The 19,798-nt window shown below is 50.9% G+C and overlaps 18 non-coding genes across 18 annotated transcripts; all 18 read left to right on the top strand.

The window, feature by feature from the left end:
- Positions 1–1,994: 1,994 nt before the first annotated feature.
- Positions 1,995–2,185, top strand: LOC147271312 (U2 spliceosomal RNA). The gene has a single exon (XR_015116465.1). It is a non-coding gene; the product is annotated as a U2 spliceosomal RNA (small nuclear RNA).
- A 533-nt stretch (positions 2,186–2,718) lies between these two features.
- LOC147271311 (U1 spliceosomal RNA) lies at positions 2,719–2,882 on the top strand. The gene has a single exon (XR_015116579.1). It is a non-coding gene; the product is annotated as a U1 spliceosomal RNA (small nuclear RNA).
- A 586-nt stretch (positions 2,883–3,468) lies between these two features.
- On the top strand, positions 3,469–3,659 carry LOC147271310 (U2 spliceosomal RNA). The gene has a single exon (XR_015117212.1). It is a non-coding gene; the product is annotated as a U2 spliceosomal RNA (small nuclear RNA).
- A 542-nt stretch (positions 3,660–4,201) lies between these two features.
- LOC147271309 (U1 spliceosomal RNA) lies at positions 4,202–4,365 on the top strand. Its single transcript, XR_015116578.1, has one exon. It is a non-coding gene; the product is annotated as a U1 spliceosomal RNA (small nuclear RNA).
- A 586-nt stretch (positions 4,366–4,951) lies between these two features.
- LOC147271308 (U2 spliceosomal RNA) lies at positions 4,952–5,141 on the top strand. Its single transcript, XR_015116515.1, has one exon. It is a non-coding gene; the product is annotated as a U2 spliceosomal RNA (small nuclear RNA).
- Positions 5,142–5,683: 542 nt separating this feature from the next.
- LOC147271307 (U1 spliceosomal RNA) lies at positions 5,684–5,847 on the top strand. Its single transcript, XR_015116968.1, has one exon. It is a non-coding gene; the product is annotated as a U1 spliceosomal RNA (small nuclear RNA).
- Positions 5,848–6,433: 586 nt separating this feature from the next.
- Positions 6,434–6,624, top strand: LOC147271306 (U2 spliceosomal RNA). Its single transcript, XR_015117149.1, has one exon. It is a non-coding gene; the product is annotated as a U2 spliceosomal RNA (small nuclear RNA).
- A 542-nt stretch (positions 6,625–7,166) lies between these two features.
- On the top strand, positions 7,167–7,330 carry LOC147271305 (U1 spliceosomal RNA). Its single transcript, XR_015116577.1, has one exon. It is a non-coding gene; the product is annotated as a U1 spliceosomal RNA (small nuclear RNA).
- Positions 7,331–7,916: 586 nt separating this feature from the next.
- Positions 7,917–8,107, top strand: LOC147271304 (U2 spliceosomal RNA). Its single transcript, XR_015117148.1, has one exon. It is a non-coding gene; the product is annotated as a U2 spliceosomal RNA (small nuclear RNA).
- A 542-nt stretch (positions 8,108–8,649) lies between these two features.
- LOC147271303 (U1 spliceosomal RNA) lies at positions 8,650–8,813 on the top strand. The gene has a single exon (XR_015116573.1). It is a non-coding gene; the product is annotated as a U1 spliceosomal RNA (small nuclear RNA).
- A 586-nt stretch (positions 8,814–9,399) lies between these two features.
- On the top strand, positions 9,400–9,590 carry LOC147271302 (U2 spliceosomal RNA). The gene has a single exon (XR_015117147.1). It is a non-coding gene; the product is annotated as a U2 spliceosomal RNA (small nuclear RNA).
- A 542-nt stretch (positions 9,591–10,132) lies between these two features.
- On the top strand, positions 10,133–10,296 carry LOC147271301 (U1 spliceosomal RNA). The gene has a single exon (XR_015116572.1). It is a non-coding gene; the product is annotated as a U1 spliceosomal RNA (small nuclear RNA).
- Positions 10,297–10,882: 586 nt separating this feature from the next.
- LOC147271300 (U2 spliceosomal RNA) lies at positions 10,883–11,073 on the top strand. The gene has a single exon (XR_015117227.1). It is a non-coding gene; the product is annotated as a U2 spliceosomal RNA (small nuclear RNA).
- A 542-nt stretch (positions 11,074–11,615) lies between these two features.
- On the top strand, positions 11,616–11,779 carry LOC147271299 (U1 spliceosomal RNA). Its single transcript, XR_015116571.1, has one exon. It is a non-coding gene; the product is annotated as a U1 spliceosomal RNA (small nuclear RNA).
- A 586-nt stretch (positions 11,780–12,365) lies between these two features.
- Positions 12,366–12,556, top strand: LOC147271298 (U2 spliceosomal RNA). The gene has a single exon (XR_015117142.1). It is a non-coding gene; the product is annotated as a U2 spliceosomal RNA (small nuclear RNA).
- Positions 12,557–13,098: 542 nt separating this feature from the next.
- Positions 13,099–13,262, top strand: LOC147271297 (U1 spliceosomal RNA). The gene has a single exon (XR_015116917.1). It is a non-coding gene; the product is annotated as a U1 spliceosomal RNA (small nuclear RNA).
- Positions 13,263–13,848: 586 nt separating this feature from the next.
- On the top strand, positions 13,849–14,039 carry LOC147271296 (U2 spliceosomal RNA). Its single transcript, XR_015117282.1, has one exon. It is a non-coding gene; the product is annotated as a U2 spliceosomal RNA (small nuclear RNA).
- Positions 14,040–14,581: 542 nt separating this feature from the next.
- On the top strand, positions 14,582–14,745 carry LOC147271295 (U1 spliceosomal RNA). Its single transcript, XR_015116569.1, has one exon. It is a non-coding gene; the product is annotated as a U1 spliceosomal RNA (small nuclear RNA).
- The last annotated feature ends 5,053 nt before the right edge of the window (positions 14,746–19,798 follow it).

The raw sequence follows: 19,798 nt of genomic DNA, 5'->3' as shown, positions 1-19,798 counted from the left end.
TTACTTTAAGCATCAATGAGTTAATTAGCAACTATCACTACATTACTGTTAGCATCATTTTGAGTTCATTAGCAATTCTTCCGACATCACTGTCGCAATATTTTGAGGTTCGTAGCAACTTTTACTACATTACTGTCAGCATCACTTTTAGGTTATTCAAAACTTTCACTCCATTACTGTTAGCATCATTTTGAGTTCATTAGCAATTCTTACTACATCACTGTCGCATCATTTTGAGATCATTAGCAATTCTTCCGACATCACTATCGCATTATTTTGAGGTTCGTAGCAACTCTTTCTACTTTACTGTTGCATTATTTTGAAGTTATTAGCAGCTCTTACTACATTACTGTCAGCATCATTTTGAGTTCATTAGCAATTCTTACTACATTACTGTTGCATTATTTTGAGGTTAGTAGCAACTCTTACTACATGACTGTCAGCATCACTTTGAGGTTGTTCGAAACACTTACTACATTACTGTAAGCATCACTGAGTTTATTAGCAACTATCACTACATTACTGTTAGCATCATTTTGAGTTTATTAGCAATTCTTACGACATCACTGTATTATCAATTTGAGGTTAGTTTCAACTTTTCCAAAATTACCGTCAGCATCATTTTGAGTTCATTAGCAATTCTTACTACATCACTGTCGCATCATTTTGAGATCATTAGCAATTCTTCCGACATCACTATCGCATTATTTTGAGGTTCGTAGCAACTCTTTCTACTTTACTGTTGCATTATTTTGACGTTATTAGCAGCTCTTACTACATTACTGTCAGCATCATTTTGAGTTCATTAGCAATTCTTACTACATTACTGTTGCATTATTTTGAGGTTAGTAGCAACTCTTACTACATGACTGTCAGCATCACTTTGAGGTTGTTCGAAACACTTACTACATTACTGTAAGCATCACTGAGTTTATTAGCAACTATCACTACATTACTGTTAGCATCATTTTGAGTTTATTAGCAATTCTTACGACATCACTGTATTATCAATTTGAGGTTAGTTTCAACTTTTCCAAAATTACCGTCAGCATCATTTTGAGTTCATTAGCAATTCTTCCGACATCACTGTTGCATTATTTTGAGATTATTAGCAATTCTTCCGACATCATTGTCGCATTATTTTGAAGTTCATACAAACTCTTACTACATGACTGTCAGCATTACTTTGAGGTTATTCGAAACTTTCACAACATTACTTTTAGCATCATTTTGAGTTCATTAGCAATTCTAATGCGGCTCGAGGCCACGCTGGTTCACCGAGCGACAAGGTGAGCCTTGAAAACGGCATCGGCCGAGCTTCCCAGGCTTTGGATACCCTGGTGAATTCCCCAAATGTGGGAGTCTCAACTGCATAATTTCTGACAGTGGGGGACTGCGTCCGCGCTCTTCCCTGTGATCGTGTGAAAAAAGGAAAGAAAGAAAGAAAGGCCGACGACGGCGGCAACAACGGTGACCGCCTGTCCCAGCCAGTTGGTGGTCTCCTCTTGTGCTGGCCAGCCTGAGGAGACCGCGGAGGACGTAGCCTCGATGAGCTCCCAGTATCTCTCACACCTTCCAGCCCTAAATGAAGAGGGCAGGGTTTCTGCCACATTTAGTTGAGGGTCATGGTATCTGACAAGCCCTGGGCTCAGGACAATACATCCACGGCTCGTCTTCGCAGTAAGTGGAATGATACCAGAGAATTCATGCGTGGGACGAGATCAACTTGGAAAACCCCGACTCCAGGATGAGTCGCTGGCTTGTGGCTTTGAACACCGCTTTGTTTTACTTTGAGTCGCCCCACTAGCATAGCAGGGTGAAGGCACCGATTGCCTTTGCTTTGGATAGCAGTGGGGACAACCAGTGTGCCAGATGTAGTGTTTATGGCACTGCATTTTGTGTCGCCACCCAAAATGTTGCAGTTCCTGCCCACAGCCGCGGCCGGGATTGGCTGTACCGGGGGTGCTGGCTCTCACGTCGGGTGGCTGACAGGCATCGCTTCTCGGCCTTTTGGCTAAGATCAAGTGTAGTATCTGTTCTTATCAGTTTAATATCTGGTACGGTCCCTATCCGGGAACCATATATTAAATTGCTTTTTGGAACAGCGAGATGGAACGGGAGCTTGCTCCGTCCTTTCCACGCATCAACCTGGTATTGCAGTGTTTCCAGGAGTGGTGCAATGCCCCGCATTTCTCGTCGGAAATAAAACAAGCCTCCGCCAGGCACTCGCTCACCTGCTCCACCCAAAGCCGGACCAGGGTTCTCCTCCTGCACTGCAGCTTTTCCTCAGCCTGCGGCCGCAATGGCCTTCCTGGAACAGTGCGGGCCCCTCCCCTTTTGTCAGGAGCAAATCCCGTGCTCTTCAGGCCAACTCTCGAGTGCTGCACATGAGGCCGGGGCTGGATTTCTGCCGCTGGGCGTCAAGTTGTGGCTCCGTTTGCACTCCAGATAAGGATGGAGGTCCGCTGACGGCACTGCTCTCGGAGCCTTTCCCAAAAGGCTTTGGAATGCACTCTGAAAGACCTGAACCTTCAATGTGCCTGAGCTTCCCGGGCTTGGGATATCCGACATCCGGCATCGTTGTGAGAAACAAAGGGGGCTGCGCACGCGGCAGATTGGCACAAGGTAGGAAAGATCAGGCGCTGTGTCGGCCTCCCTGCCTGTCAGTCAGAAGGCTGTGTCCCTGGAGCTCATGTCTGTTCCTAAGGTCAGCGAGTCATACTTACCTGGCAGGGGAGATACCATGATCAGCAAGGTGGTTCTCCCCGGGTGAGGCTCAGCCATTGCACTGGGGCTGTGCTGACCCTGGTGAATTCCCCAAATGTGGGAATCTCAACTGCATAATTTCTGACAGTGGGGGACTGCGTCCGCGCTCTCCCCTGTGATCGTGTGAAAAAAGGAAAGAAAGAAAGAAAGGCCGACCACGACGGCAACAACAACAACGGTGACCGCCTGTCCCGGCCAGTTGGCGGTCTCCTCTTGTGCTGGCCAGCCTGAGGAGACCGCGGAGGACGTAGCCTCGATGAGCTCCCAGTATCTCTCACACCTTCCAGCCCTAAATGAAGAGGGCAGGGTTTCTGCCACATTTAGTTGAGGGTCATGGTATCTGACAAGCCCTGAGCTCAGGACAATACATCCACGGCTCGTCTTCGCAGTAAGTGGAATGATACCAGAGAATTCATGCGTGGGAGGAGATCAACTTGGAAAACCCCGACTCCAGGATGAGTCGCTGGCTTGTGGCTTTGAACACCGCTTTGTTTTACTTTGAGTCGCCCCACTAGCATAGCAGGGTGAAGGCACCGATTGCCTTTGCTTTGGATAGCAGTGGGGACAACCAGTGTGCCAGATGTAGTGTTTATGGCACTGCATTTTGTGTCGCCACCCAAAATGTTGCAGTTCCTGCCCACAGCCGCGGCCGGGATTGGCTGTACCGGGGGTGCTGGCTCTCACGTCGGGTGGCTGACAGGCATCGCTTCTCGGCCTTTTGGCTAAGATCAAGTGTAGTATCTGTTCTTATCAGTTTAATATCTGGTACGTTCCCTATCCGGGAACCATATATTAAATTGCTTTTTAGAACAGGGAGATGGAACGGGAGCTTGCTCCGTCCTTTCCACGCATCAACCTGGTATTGCAGTGTTTCCAGGAGTGGTGCAATGCCCCGCATTTCTCGTCGGAAATAAAACAAGCCTCCGCCAGGCACTCGCTCACCTGCTCCACCCAAAGCCGGACCAGGGTTCTCCTCCTGCACTGCAGCTTTTCCTCAGCCTGCGGCCGCAATGGCCTTCCTGGAACAGTGCGGGCCCCTCCCCTTTTGTCAGGAGCAAATCCCGTGCTCTTCAGGCCAACTCTCGAGTGCTGCACATGAGGCCGGGGCTAGATTTCCGCCCGCGCTGCCGCTGGGCGTCAAGTTGTGGCTCCGTTTGCACTCCAGATAAGGATGGAGGTCCGCTGACGGCACTGCTCTCTGAGCCTTTCCCAAAAGGCTTTGGAATGCACTCTGAAAGACCTGAACCTTCAATGTGCCTGAGCTTCCCGGGCTTGGGATATCCGACATCCGGCATCGTTGTGAGAAACAAAGGGGGCTGCGCACGCGGCAGATTGGCACAAGGTAGGAAAGATCAGGCGCTGTGTCGGCCTCCCTGCCTGTCAGTCAGAAGGCTGTGTCCCTGGAGCTCATGTCTGTTCCTAAGCTCAGCGAGTCATACTTACCTGGCAGGGGAGATACCATGATCAGCAAGGTGGTTCTCCCCGGGTGAGGCTCAGCCATTGCACTGGGGCTGTGCTGACCCTGGTGAATTCCCCAAATGTGGGAATCTCAACTGCATAATTTCTGACAGTGGGGGACTGCGTCCGCGCTCTCCCCTGTGATCGTGTGAAAAAAGGAAAGAAAGAAAGAAAGGCCGACCACGGCGGCAACAACAACAACGGTGACCGCCTGTCCCGGCCAGTTGGCGGTCTCCTCTTGTGCTGGCCAGCCTGAGGAGACCGCGGAGGACGTAGCCTCGATGAGCTCCCAGTATCTCTCACACCTTCCAGCCCTAAATGAAGAGGGCAGGGTTTCTGCCACATTTAGTTGAGGGTCATGGTATCTGACAAGCCCTGAGCTCAGGACAATACATCCACGGCTCGTCTTCGCAGTAAGTGGAATGATACCAGAGAATTCATGCGTGGGAGGAGATCAACTTGGAAAACCCCGACTCCAGGATGAGTCGCTGGCTTGTGGCTTTGAACACCGCTTTGTTTTACTTTGAGTCGCCCCACTAGCATAGCAGGGTGAAGGCACCGATTGCCTTTGCTTTGGATAGCAGTGGGGACAACCAGTGTGCCAGATGTAGTGTTTATGGCACTGCATTTTGTGTCGCCACCCAAAATGTTGCAGTTCCTGCCCACAGCCGCGGCCGGGATTGGCTGTACCGGGGGTGCTGGCTCTCACGTCGGGTGGTTGACAGGCATCGCTTCTCGGCCTTTTGGCTAAGATCAAGTGTAGTATCTGTTCTTATCAGTTTAATATCTGGTACGTTTCCTATCCGCGAACCATATATTAAATTGCCCATGGAACAGGGAGATGGAACGGGAGCTTGCTCCGTCCTTTCCACGCATCAACCTGGTATTGCAGTGTTTCCAGGAGTGGTGCAATGCCCCGCATTTCTCGTCGGAAATAAAACAAGCCTCCGCCAGGCACTCGCTCACCTGCTCCACCCAAAGCCGGACCAGGGTTCTCCTCCTGCACTGCAGCTTTTCCTCAGCCTGCGGCCGCAATGGCCTTCCAGGAACAGTGCGGGTCCCTCCCCTTTTGTCAGGAGCAAATCCCGTGCTCTTCAGGCCAACTCTCGAGTGCTGCACATGAGGCCGGGGCTAGATTTCCGCCCGCGCTGCCGCTGGGCGTCAAGTTGTGGCTCCGTTTGCACTCCAGATAAGGATGGAGGTCCACTGACGGCACTGCTCTCGGAGCCTTTCCCAAAAGTCTTTGGAATGCACTCTGAAAGACCTGAACCTTCAATGTGCCTGAGCTTCCCGGGCTTGGGATATCCGACATCCGGCATCGTTGTGAGAAACAAAGGGGGCTGCGCACGCGGCAGATTGGCACAAGGTAGGAAAGATCAGGCGCTGTGTCGGCCTCCCTGCCTGTCAGTCAGAAGGCTGTGTCCCTGGAGCTCATGTCTGTTCCTAAGCTCAGCGAGTCATACTTACCTGGCAGGGGAGATACCATGATCAGCAAGGTGGTTCTCACCGGGTGAGGCTCAGCCATTGCACTGGGGCTGTGCTGACCCTGGTGAATTCCCCAAATGTGGGAATCTCAACTGCATAATTTCTGACAGTGGGGGACTGCGTCCGCGCTCTCCCCTGTGATCGTGTGAAAAAAGGAAAGAAAGAAAGAAAGGCCGACCACGGCGGCAACAACAACAACGGTGACCGCCTGTCCCGGCCAGTTGGCGGTCTCCTCTTGTGCTGGCCAGCCTGAGGAGACCGCGGAGGACGTAGCCTCGATGAGCTCCCAGTATCTCTCACACCTTCCAGCCCTAAATGAAGAGGGCAGGGTTTCTGCCACATTTAGTTGAGGGTCATGGTATCTGACAAGCCCTGAGCTCAGGACAATACATCCACGGCTCGTCTTCGCAGTAAGTGGAATGATACCAGAGAATTCATGCGTGGGAGGAGATCAACTTGGAAAACCCCGACTCCAGGATGAGTCGCTGGCTTGTGGCTTTGAACACCGCTTTGTTTTACTTTGAGTCGCCCCACTAGCATAGCAGGGTGAAGGCACCGATTGCCTTTGCTTTGGATAGCAGTGGGGACAACCAGTGTGCCAGATGTAGTGTTTATGGCACTGCATTTTGTGTCGCCACCCAAAATGTTGCAGTTCCTGCCCACAGCCGCGGCCGGGATTGGCTGTACCGGGGGTGCTGGCTCTCACGTCGGGTGGCTGACAGGCATCGCTTCTCGGCCTTTTGGCTAAGATCAAGTGTAGTATCTGTTCTTATCAGTTTAATATCTGGTACGTTCCCTATCCGGGAACCATATATTAAATTGCTTTTTGGAACAGGGAGATGGAACGGGAGCTTGCTCCGTCCTTTCCACGCATCAACCTGGTATTGCAGTGTTTCCAGGAGTGGTGCAATGCCCCGCATTTCTCGTCGGAAATAAAACAAGCCTCCGCCAGGCACTCGCTCACCTGCTCCACCCAAAGCCGGACCAGGGTTCTCCTCCTGCACTGCAGCTTTTCCTCAGCCTGCGGCCGCAATGGCCTTCCAGGAACAGTGCGGGCCCCTCCCCTTTTGTCAGGCGCAAATCCCGTGCTCTTCAGGCCAACTCTCGAGTGCTGCACATGAGGCCGGGGCTGGATTTCCGCCCGCGCTGCCGCTGGGCGTCAAGTTGTGGCTCCGTTTGCACTCCAGATAAGGATGGAGGTCCGCTGACGGCACTGCTCTCGGAGCCTTTCCCAAAAGGCTTTGGAATGCACTCTGAAAGACCTGAACCTTCAATGTGCCTGAGCTTCCCGGGCTTGGGATATCCGACATCCGGCATCGTTGTGAGAAACAAAGGGGGCTGCGCACGCGGCAGATTGGCACAAGGTAGGAAAGATCAGGCGCTGTGTCGGCCTCCCTGCCTGTCAGTCAGAAGGCTGTGTCCCTGGAGCTCATGTCTGTTCCTAAGCTCAGCGAGTCATACTTACCTGGCAGGGGAGATACCATGATCAGCAAGGTGGTTCTCCCCGGGTGAGGCTCAGCCATTGCACTGGGGCTGTGCTGACCCTGGTGAATTCCCCAAATGTGGGAATCTCAACTGCATAATTTCTGACAGTGGGGGACTGCGTCCGCGCTCTCCCCTGTGATCGTGTGAAAAAAGGAAAGAAAGAAAGAAAGGCCGACCACGGCGGCAACAACAACAACGGTGACCGCCTGTCCCGGCCAGTTGGCGGTCTCCTCTTGTGCTGGCCAGCCTGAGGAGACCGCGGAGGACGTAGCCTCGATGAGCTCCCAGTATCTCTCACACCTTCCAGCCCTAAATGAAGAGGGCAGGGTTTCTGCCACATTTAGTTGAGGGTCATGGTATCTGACAAGCCCTGAGCTCAGGACAATACATCCACGGCTCGTCTTCGCAGTAAGTGGAATGATACCAGAGAATTCATGCGTGGGAGGAGATCAACTTGGAAAACCCCGACTCCAGGATGAGTCGCTGGCTTGTGGCTTTGAACACCGCTTTGTTTTACTTTGAGTCGCCCCACTAGCATAGCAGGGTGAAGGCACCGATTGCCTTTGCTTTGGATAGCAGTGGGGACAACCAGTGTGCCAGATGTAGTGTTTATGGCACTGCATTTTGTGTCGCCACCCAAAATGTTGCAGTTCCTGCCCACAGCCGCGGCCGGGATTGGCTGTACCGGGGGTGCTGGCTCTCACGTCGGGTGGCTGACAGGCATCGCTTCTCGGCCTTTTGGCTAAGATCAAGTGTAGTATCTGTTCTTATCAGTTTAATATCTGGTACGTTCCCTATCCGGGAACCATATATTAAATTGCTTTTTGGAACAGGGAGATGGAACGGGAGCTTGCTCCGTCCTTTCCACGCATCAACCTGGTATTGCAGTGTTTCCAGGAGTGGTGCAATGCCCTGCATTTCTCGTCGGAAATAAAACAAGCCTCCGCCAGGCACTCGCTCACCTGCTCCACCCAAAGCCGGACCAGGGTTCTCCTCCTGCACTGCAGCTTTTCCTCAGCCTGCGGCCGCAATGGCCTTCCAGGAACAGTGCGGGCCCCTCCCCTTTTGTCAGGCGCAAATCCCGTGCTCTTCAGGCCAACTCTCGAGTGCTGCACATGAGGCCGGGGCTGGATTTCCGCCCGCGCTGCCGCTGGGCGTCAAGTTGTGGCTCCGTTTGCACTCCAGATAAGGATGGAGGTCCGCTGACGGCACTGCTCTCGGAGCCTTTCCCAAAAGTCTTTGGAATGCACTCTGAAAGACCTGAACCTTCAATGTGCCTGAGCTTCCCGGGCTTGGGATATCCGACATCCGGCATCGTTGTGAGAAACAAAGGGGGCTGCGCACGCGGCAGATTGGCACAAGGTAGGAAAGATCAGGCGCTGTGTCGGCCTCCCTGCCTGTCAGTCAGAAGGCTGTGTCCCTGGAGCTCATGTCTGTTCCTAAGCTCAGCGAGTCATACTTACCTGGCAGGGGAGATACCATGATCAGCAAGGTGGTTCTCCCCGGGTGAGGCTCAGCCATTGCACTGGGGCTGTGCTGACCCTGGTGAATTCCCCAAATGTGGGAATCTCAACTGCATAATTTCTGACAGTGGGGGACTGCGTCCGCGCTCTCCCCTGTGATCGTGTGAAAAAAGGAAAGAAAGAAAGAAAGGCTGACCACGGCGGCAACAACAACAACGGTGACCGCCTGTCCCGGCCAGTTGGCGGTCTCCTCTTGTGCTGGCCAGCCTGAGGAGACCGCGGAGGACGTAGCCTCGATGAGCTCCCAGTATCTCTCACACCTTCCAGCCCTAAATGAAGAGGGCAGGGTTTCTGCCACATTTAGTTGAGGGTCATGGTATCTGACAAGCCCTGAGCTCAGGACAATACATCCACGGCTCGTCTTCGCAGTAAGTGGAATGATACCAGAGAATTCATGCGTGGGAGGAGATCAACTTGGAAAACCCCGACTCCAGGATGAGTCGCTGGCTTGTGGCTTTGAACACCGCTTTGTTTTACTTTGAGTCGCCCCACTAGCATAGCAGGGTGAAGGCACCGATTGCCTTTGCTTTGGATAGCAGTGGGGACAACCAGTGTGCCAGATGTAGTGTTTATGGCACTGCATTTTGTGTCGCCACCCAAAATGTTGCAGTTCCTGCCCACAGCCGCGGCCGGGATTGGCTGTACCGGGGGTGCTGGCTCTCACGTCGGGTGGCTGACAGGCATCGCTTCTCGGCCTTTTGGCTAAGATCAAGTGTAGTATCTGTTCTTATCAGTTTAATATCTGGTACGTTCCCTATCCGGGAACCATATATTAAATTGCTTTTTGGAACAGGGAGATGGAACGGGAGCTTGCTCCGTCCTTTCCACGCATCAACCTGGTATTGCAGTGTTTCCAGGAGTGGTGCAATGCCCCGCATTTCTCGTCGGAAATAAAACAAGCCTCCGCCAGGCACTCGCTCACCTGCTCCACCCAAAGCCGGACCAGGGTTCTCCTCCTGCACTGCAGCTTTTCCTCAGCCTGCGGCCGCAATGGCCTTCCAGGAACAGTGCGGGCCCCTCCCCTTTTGTCAGGCGCAAATCCCGTGCTCTTCAGGCCAACTCTCGAGTGCTGCACATGAGGCCGGGGCTGGATTTCCGCCCGCGCTGCCGCTGGGCGTCAAGTTGTGGCTCCGTTTGCACTCCAGATAAGGATGGAGGTCCGCTGACGGCACTGCTCTCGGAGCCTTTCCCAAAAGTCTTTGGAATGCACTCTGAAAGACCTGAACCTTCAATGTGCCTGAGCTTCCCGGGCTTGGGATATCCGACATCCGGCATCGTTGTGAGAAACAAAGGGGGCTGCGCACGCGGCAGATTGGCACAAGGTAGGAAAGATCAGGCGCTGTGTCGGCCTCCCTGCCTGTCAGTCAGAAGGCTGTGTCCCTGGAGCTCATGTCTGTTCCTAAGCTCAGCGAGTCATACTTACCTGGCAGGGGAGATACCATGATCAGCAAGGTGGTTCTCCCCGGGTGAGGCTCAGCCATTGCACTGGGGCTGTGCTGACCCTGGTGAATTCCCCAAATGTGGGAATCTCAACTGCATAATTTCTGACAGTGGGGGACTGCGTCCGCGCTCTCCCCTGTGATCGTGTGAAAAAAGGAAAGAAAGAAAGAAAGGCCGACCACGGCGGCAACAACAACAACGGTGACCGCCTGTCCCGGCCAGTTGGCGGTCTCCTCTTGTGCTGGCCAGCCTGAGGAGACCGCGGAGGACGTAGCCTCGATGAGCTCCCAGTATCTCTCACACCTTCCAGCCCTAAATGAAGAGGGCAGGGTTTCTGCCACATTTAGTTGAGGGTCATGGTATCTGACAAGCCCTGAGCTCAGGACAATACATCCACGGCTCGTCTTCGCAGTAAGTGGAATGATACCAGAGAATTCATGCGTGGGAGGAGATCAACTTGGAAAACCCCGACTCCAGGATGAGTCGCTGGCTTGTGGCTTTGAACACCGCTTTGTTTTACTTTGAGTCGCCCCACTAGCATAGCAGGGTGAAGGCACCGATTGCCTTTGCTTTGGATAGCAGTGGGGACAACCAGTGTGCCAGATGTAGTGTTTATGGCACTGCATTTTGTGTCGCCACCCAAAATGTTGCAGTTCCTGCCCACAGCCGCGGCCGGGATTGGCTGTACCGGGGGTGCTGGCTCTCACGTCGGGTGGTTGACAGGCATCGCTTCTCGGCCTTTTGGCTAAGATCAAGTGTAGTATCTGTTCTTATCAGTTTAATATCTGGTACGTTCCCTATGCGGGAACCATATATTAAATTGCTTTTTGGAACAGGGAGATGGAACGGGAGCTTGCTCCGTCCTTTCCACGCATCAACCTGGTATTGCAGTGTTTCCAGGAGTGGTGCAATGCCCCGCATTTCTCGTCGGAAATAAAACAAGCCTCCGCCAGGCACTCGCTCACCTGCTCCACCCAAAGCCGGACCAGGGTTCTCCTCCTGCACTGCAGCTTTTCCTCAGCCTGCGGCCGCAATGGCCTTCCAGGAACAGTGCGGGCCCCTCCCCTTTTGTCAGGCGCAAATCCCGTGCTCTTCAGGCCAACTCTCGAGTGCTGCACATCAGGCCGGGGCTGGATTTCCGCCCGCGCTGCCGCTGGGCGTCAAGTTGTGGCTCCGTTTGCACTCCAGATAAGGATGGAGGTCCGCTGACGGCACTGCTCTCGGAGCCTTTCCCAAAAGGCTTTGGAATGCACTCTGAAAGACCTGAACCTTCAATGTGCCTGAGCTTCCCGGGCTTGGGATATCCGACATCCGGCATTGTTGTGAGAAACAAAGGGGGCTGCGCACGCGGCAGATTGGCACAAGGTAGGAAAGATCAGGCGCTGTGTCGGCCTCCCTGCCTGTCAGTCAGAAGGCTGTGTCCCTGGAGCTCATGTCTGTTCCTAAGCTCAGCGAGTCATACTTACCTGGCAGGGGAGATACCATGATCAGCAAGGTGGTTCTCCCCGGGTGAGGCTCAGCCATTGCACTGGGGCTGTGCTGACCCTGGTGAATTCCCCAAATGTGGGAATCTCAACTGCATAATTTCTGACAGTGGGGGACTGCGTCCGCGCTCTCCCCTGTGATCGTGTGAAAAAAGGAAAGAAAGAAAGAAAGGCCGACCACGGCGGCAACAACAACAACGGTGACCGCCTGTCCCGGCCAGTTGGCGGTCTCCTCTTGTGCTGGCCAGCCTGAGGAGACCGCGGAGGACGTAGCCTCGATGAGCTCCCAGTATCTCTCACACCTTCCAGCCCTAAATGAAGAGGGCAGGGTTTCTGCCACATTTAGTTGAGGGTCATGGTATCTGACAAGCCCTGAGCTCAGGACAATACATCCACGACTCGTCTTCGCAGTAAGTGGAATGATACCAGAGAATTCATGCGTGGGAGGAGATCAACTTGGAAAACCCCGACTCCAGGATGAGTCGCTGGCTTGTGGCTTTGAACACCGCTTTGTTTTACTTTGAGTCGCCCCACTAGCATAGCAGGGTGAAGGCACCGATTGCCTTTGCTTTGGATAGCAGTGGGGACAACCAGTGTGCCAGATGTAGTGTTTATGGCACTGCATTTTGTGTCGCCACCCAAAATGTTGCAGTTCCTGCCCACAGCCGCGGCCGGGATTGGCTGTACCGGGGGTGCTGGCTCTCACGTCGGGTGGCTGACAGGCATCGCTTCTCGGCCTTTTGGCTAAGATCAAGTGTAGTATCTGTTCTTATCAGTTTAATATCTGGTACGTTCCCTATCCGGGAACCATATATTAAATTGCTTTTTGGAACAGGGAGATGGAACGGGAGCTTGCTCCGTCCTTTCCACGCATCAACCTGGTATTGCAGTGTTTCCAGGAGTGGTGCAATGCCCCGCATTTCTCGTCGGAAATAAAACAAGCCTCCGCCAGGCACTCGCTCACCTGCTCCACCCAAAGCCGGACCAGGGTTCTCCTCCTGCACTGCAGCTTTTCCTCAGCCTGCGGCCGCAATGGCCTTCCAGGAACAGTGCGGGCCCCTCCCCTTTTGTCAGGAGCAAATCCCGTGCTCTTCAGGCCAACTCTCGAGTGCTGCACATGAGGCCGGGGCTGGATTTCCGCCCGCGCTGCCGCTGGGCGTCAAGTTGTGGCTCCGTTTGCACTCCAGATAAGGATGGAGGTCCGCTGACGGCACTGCTCTCGGAGCCTTTCCCAAAAGGCTTTGGAATGCACTCTGAAAGACCTGAACCTTCAATGTGCCTGAGCTTCCCGGGCTTGGGATATCCGACATCCGGCATCGTTGTGAGAAACAAAGGGGGCTGCGCACGCGGCAGATTGGCACAAGGTAGGAAAGATCAGGCGCTGTGTCGGCCTCCCTGCCTGTCAGTCAGAAGGCTGTGTCCCTGGAGCTCATGTCTGTTCCTAAGCTCAGCGAGTCATACTTACCTGGCAGGGGAGATACCATGATCAGCAAGGAGGTTCTCCCCGGGTGAGGCTCAGCCATTGCACTGGGGCTGTGCTGACCCTGGTGAATTCCCCAAATGTGGGAATCTCAACTGCATAATTTCTGACAGCGGGGGACTGCGTCCGCGCTCTCCCCTGTGATCGTGTGAAAAAAGGAAAGAAAGAAAGAAAGGCCGACCACGGCGGCAACAACAACAACGGTGACCGCCTGTCCCGGCCAGTTGGCGGTCTCCTCTTGTGCTGGCCAGCCTGAGGAGACCGCGGAGGACGTAGCCTCGATGAGCTCCCAGTATCTCTCACACCTTCCAGCCCTAAATGAAGAGGGCAGGGTTTCTGCCACATTTAGTTGAGGGTCATGGTATCTGACAAGCCCTGAGCTCAGGACAATACATCCACGGCTCGTCTTCGCAGTAAGTGGAATGATACCAGAGAATTCATGCGTGGGAGGAGATCAACTTGGAAAACCCCGACTCCAGGATGAGTCGCTGGCTTGTGGCTTTGAACACCGCTTTGTTTTACTTTGAGTCGCCCCACTAGCATAGCAGGGTGAAGGCACCGATTGCCTTTGCTTTGGATAGCAGTGGGGACAACCAGTGTGCCAGATGTAGTGTTTATGGCACTGCATTTTGTGTCGCCACCCAAAATGTTGCAGTTCCTGCCCACAGCCGCGGCCGGGATTGGCTGTACCGGGGGTGCTGGCTCTCACGTCGGGTGGCTGACAAGCATCGCTTCTCGGCCTTTTGGCTAAGATCAAGTGTAGTATCTGTTCTTATCAGTTTAATATCTGGTACGTTCCCTATCCGGGAACCATATATTAAATTGCTTTTTGGAACAGGGAGATGGAACGGGAGCTTGCTTCGTCCTTTCCACGCATCAACCTGGTATTGCAGTGTTTCCAGGAGTGGTGCAATGCCCCGCATTTCTCGTCGGAAATAAAACAAGCCTCCGCCAGGCACTCGCTCACCTGCTCCACCCAAAGCCGGACCAGGATTTTCCTCCTGCACTGCAGCTTTTCCTCAGCCTGCGGCCGCAATGGCCTTCCAGGAACAGTGCGGGCCCCTCCCCTTTTGTCAGGCGCAAATCCCGTGCTCTTCAGGCCAACTCTCGAGTGCTGCACATGAGGCCGGGGCTGGATTTCCGCCCGCGCTGCCGCTGGGCGTCAAGTTGTGGCTCCGTTTGCACTCCAGATAAGGATGGAGGTCCGCTGACGGCACTGCTCTCTGAGCCTTTCCCAAAAGGCTTTGGAATGCACTCTGAAAGACCTGAACCTTCAATGTGCCTGAGCTTCCCGGGCTTGGGATATCCGACATCCGGCATCGTTGTGAGAAACAAAGGGGGCTGCGCACGCGGCAGATTGGCACAAGGTAGGAAAGATCAGGCGCTGTGTCGGCCTCCCTGCCTGTCAGTCAGAAGGCTGTGTCCCTGGAGCTCATGTCTGTTCCTAAGCTCAGCGAGTCATACTTACCTGGCAGGGGAGATACCATGATCAGCAAGGTGGTTCTCCCCGGGTGAGGCTCAGCCATTGCACTGGGGCTGTGCTGACCCTGGTGAATTCCCCAAATGTGGGAATCTCAACTGCATAATTTCTGACAGTGGGGGACTGCGTCCGCGCTCTCCCCTGTGATCGTGTGAAAAAAGGAAAGAAAGAAAGAAAGGCCGACCACGGTGGCAACAACAACAACGGTGACCGCCTTTCCTGGCCAGTTGGCGGTCTCCTCTTGTGCTGGCCAGCCTGAGGAGACCGCGGAGGACGTAGCCTCGATGAGCTCCCAGTATCTCTCACACCTTCCAGCCCTAAATGAAGAGGGCAGGGTTTCTGCCACATTTAGTTGAGGGTCATGGTATCTGACAAGCCCTGGGCTCAGGACAATACATCCACGGCTCGTCTTCGCAGTAAGTGGAAGGATACCAGAGAGAATTCATGCGTGGGAGGAGATCAACTTGGAAAACCCTGACTCTCATCTCAGATCATTAGCAATTCTTCTTACATCACTGTTGCATTATTTTTAGTTTCATAGCAACTCTTACTACATTACTGTGTCATTATTTTAAGGTTTTTAGCAACTCTTCATAAATTACTGTCAGCATCACTTTGAGTTTATTAGCAACTATCACTACATTACTGTCAGCATCATTCTTGAATTCATTAGCAATTCTTCCGGCATCACTGTAGCATCATTTTGAGATCATTAGCAATTGTTACGACATCACCGTAGTATAATTTTGAGGTTAGTAGCAACTCTTACTACATGACTGTCAGCTTCACTTTGAGGTTGTTCAAAACACTTACTACGTTACTGTAAGCATAACTGAGTTTATTAGCAACTATCACTACATGACTGTCAGCATCACTTTGAGTTCATTAACAATTCTTCCGACATCACTGTAGCATTATTTTGAGGTTATTAGCAACTCTTACTACATTACTCTCAGCATCATTTTTAGGTTACTCGCAACTCTAACCAGGTGACTGTCAGCATCACTTTGAGGTTATTCGAAACTTTCACTACATCACTGTCGCATCATTTTGAGATCATTAGCAATTCTTCTGACATCACTGTCGCATTATTTTGAGGTTCGTAGCAACTCTTACTGCATGACTGTCAGCATCACTTTGAGGTTATTCGAAACTTTCACGACATTACAGTTAGCATCATTTTGAGTTCCTTAGCAGTTCTTCCGACATCACTGTCGCATTATTTTGAGGTTCGTAGCAACTCTTACTACATGACTGTCAGCATCACTTTGAGGTAGTTCGAAACACTTACGACATTACTGTAAGCATCACTGAGTTTATTAGCAACTATCGCTACATTACTGTTGGCATTATTTTGAGTTCATTAGCAATTCTTACTACATGACCGTCACATCATTTTGATATCATTAGCAATTCTTACAACATCACTGTCGCATCATTTTGAGACCATTAGCAATTCTTCCAACATCACTGTCGCATTATTTTGAGGTTCGTAGCAACTCTGACTACATGACTGTCAGCATCACTTTGAGGTAGTTCGAAACACTAACTACATTACTGTAAGCATCATTTTGAGTGTATTAGCAATTCTTATGACAACAGTGTAGCATAATTTTAACGTTAGTTTCAACTCTTCCTACATTACCATCAGCATCATTTTTAGTTTTTTAGCATCTCTTACTACATCACTGTAGCATCATTTTGAGTTCATTAGCAACTCTTCCGACATCACTGTCGCATTATTTTGAGTTTAGTAGCAACTCTTACTACATGACTGTCAGCATCATTTTGAGGGAGTTTGAAACTCTTACTACATTATTGTAAGTATCACTGAGTTTATTAGCAACTATCACTACGTTACTGTTAGCATCATTTTGAGTTCATTAGAAATTTTTCTGAAATCACTGTCGCATTATTTTGAGGTTATTAGCAACTCTTAATACATTACTGTCCGCATCATTTTTAGGTTACTCGAAACTCTAACCACATGACTGTCAGCATCACTTTGAGGTTATTCGAAACTTTCACTACATTACTGTTAGCATCATTTTGAATTTATTAGCAGCTCTTACTAGATTACCGTCGCATCATTTTGAGATCATGAGCAATTCTTCCGACATCACAGTCGCATTATTTTGTGGTTTTTAGCAACTCTTACATTATTCTTGCATTATTTTGAGGTTCGTAGCAACTCTTACCACATGACTGTCAGCATCACTTTGAGGTTATTCGAAACTTTCACTACATTACTGTTAGCATCATTTTGAATTTATTAGCAGCTCTTACTAGATTACCGTCGCATCATTTTGAGATCATGAGCAATTCTTCCGACATCACAGTCGCATTATTTTGTGGTTTTTAGCAACTCTTACTACATTATTCTTGCATTATTTTGAGGTTCGTAGCAACTCTTACTACATGACTGTAAGCATCACTGAGTTTATTAGCAACTATCACTACATTACTGTTTGCATCGTTTTGAGTTTATTAGCAATTCTTACGACATCACTGTCGCATCATTTTGAGATCATTAGCAATTCTTCTGAAATCACTGTCGCATTACTTTGAGGTTCGAAGCAACTCTTACTACATTACTGTCAGCATCACTTAGTTTATTAGCAACTATCACTACATTACTGTTAGCATCATTTTGAGTTCATTAGCAATGTGGGGCTTTGATTGGGAATTGTAAGAAAAATCACTGAATGAACAACACAAACACAGACTGTGTCTGAAATTCCACACCTGCACCCGAAACCAGTGTGGAATCAATTGTATCCACTGTCAATCCTGATTCTGGAGAAATTTCTTTGTGTGTTTTGATGGACGCGAGCCAAGCAGAAATTTCCCACAATACAATAGGGCGGCGTTTGGTCAGTGTTGAGCAGGCGTCAGTCTGACAATGATGTCATATTATTGTGTCATCACTTGACCAGACCCAAAAGTAGGCTCAGGTATCAGTTTCTTCTCAATGCTAATGTCTGCTAGCTTAGTCTGCTACTTTGATGGCTCTGCCTGCTCAAAGGTCCAGACCCCTGGATGTGGTGGTTCCTACCTGAATGTAGAGTCTGTCAGCTCATGTTGTTAAATCAACTCACCAGGAACACCTGTAGATTTCAATGGACTGACAATGAGTCTCATTGAATGGGTGTCTCGTCCAACGAGAAACAATCAGTCTCAGGTTGAAGCTCATCAATGAGGTCTTGTGGATCAGTGGCTTGCATGAATGAATGAGTTGGAAGACTTCTTGGAAATTAAAGAGGATTTAATACAATTAAGAAAACCCTTAAGACAGAGTGATAATTCCAGCAGAGTAATTAAGGCCCATATTGAGTAGCAGGTATGAATTAGCCTGGATTTATCTGAGCTTCAAGTAGACGGCTAAGAGGCAGGTGGAAAGGTGTGTAGGATGAACGATGGTGACCTCCAACCAAATGAAGAGGACTGAGTGGAGGCTGACCAGCTCTACGGAGTCAGGCGGAGTTTGGCAGCGACACAGGAGTCCAGGCCTGAATCGGTGAAAACCAACGTAACCGGCTTACGTTCTCAGCTGGATTCTCCCATCGATGTACGACGCCTCTCCAACGAACTGGTGGGAGGACGGCCTCCAAAGCCTCCACCTCGTCGACCGTGGCTCCCGCTGAGATTCGCTCGATGAAGAAGGGAAGCGCGTTGATTGGCTACCCTCTGGTCTCAGGCTGCTGGCTGCCTGGACTAAGCTGCTCTTCTCCGACACAAAGGTGGCTTCTCTCTCTTCAAGGCTCACAGGAGGTCAAGAGTGTAGCGACCGTGAGCCGAGATCGATGATGAATTACAAAAATAGAAAATCAAAAAATAAATTAGAGGAATAGAAAAGAAAAGGGGGAGGAGCCGGACCAGCTGCTCTAGGAGCTCACACACAAAGGGCAGAAACAAGAAGCACTGAAGAGAGCGCCAGCAGTGGATGGTGCCACCACTGTTACAGTAAACTGGTCCGCCTCAGAGCAGTGACCTTTGACCTGTGAGGGGTTGTTGGCCAATCAGCACACTTTGCTGTCTTCAGTCCTTCTCAGATATCAACAAATGAAGCTGGTTGAACAGACAGCAATCATCATCACTCAGAGACATCACCTGGAGAGGAAGACTGCTCCGAGTTCTGACAATGACAGTGAAGAGGCAAGGAGAGCTGGACAACCACAGACAGTGAAACATTCGGAACATCATGTTGATACACGTGTGTGTGTGTGTGTGTGTGTGTGTGTGTGTAACCATGTTAAACTCTTTTAAATAAATGTTTCAGCCTGCTATTATCTGGATGCTGTATGATTCCTGCAACCCCAGACTAACTCAGGTGTTCGTACTGCAACCTAAAGCATGGTGATGAGGAGAATGATGAACAATCCACAAGGTGATCAGAAAATAAGAAATGGATTCAGGAACAACAAACCCATCTCTGAACATGTGATTGAAACATGTGAGTGGGACTGGCAGAACCTGGCTTTACCTCAAAGTGTCTCATCCAGAGATCTGTGACAGGCGTCTGCTGTGGAGGGTCAGTCTGTCCGTCCACATTCAGATCATTGATGCAGCGACTCTGCTAGGATCAAACTACTCAGGATGAAACAGACCAATGCTGACATCAAGTAGCAACTCAGCAGCTGATCAACTGAGTCCTCAGCACCAGTAGAGCCTGGTCCTGGTCCCTGGGGGGCTCCAACCACCAGCCTCTCTGTTAACAGCCGAACGCCACAGAGACTCTGAGTCTCCTGCTGTTCATGAAGAGTTTTCAGGCTAAATTCAGTGTGTGAGGTCCACACTGCACATTTGAGGGACCATGAAGGACAGAGGAGAGTCTGACTGTCATGGTGAAAGCCTTCAGCACTAGAACTGAAACAGCCCCACCATCTTAACCCCCCCAGACCAAACATCATCGTCCAGCCTCCAACCAGAGGTCCATCAGTTATCATGGAGCCACAGGTGGAGTCTGGATTCTTTTCTAGAATGAGACGGCAGTGACAGTCCTGCAGAGTGACATCACTGACATGAATGGATGACTTCAGTCACATGACTGGATGACTTCAGTCACATGACTTCAGTGCCAAACAGTGCACATTGGTGCCGACCAGTCAAAACCACCTCAGACTGTATCATTCTATATGCTTGGCTGTAGTGTGTGTGTGTGTGTGTGTGTGTGTGTTTTTAAAAAGGCAAAAAACTC

The sequence above is a fragment of the Aulostomus chinensis genome, chromosome 1 (assembly GCF_037954235.1).
Source record: "Aulostomus chinensis isolate RoL2024-O1b breed Wild chromosome 1, RoL_Achi_v1.0, whole genome shotgun sequence".
Lineage (NCBI taxonomy): Eukaryota > Metazoa > Chordata > Actinopteri > Syngnathiformes > Aulostomidae > Aulostomus > Aulostomus chinensis.
The sequence above is the reverse complement of the archived record's forward strand: the minus strand, read 5'-3'. Positions and strand labels throughout refer to the sequence as shown.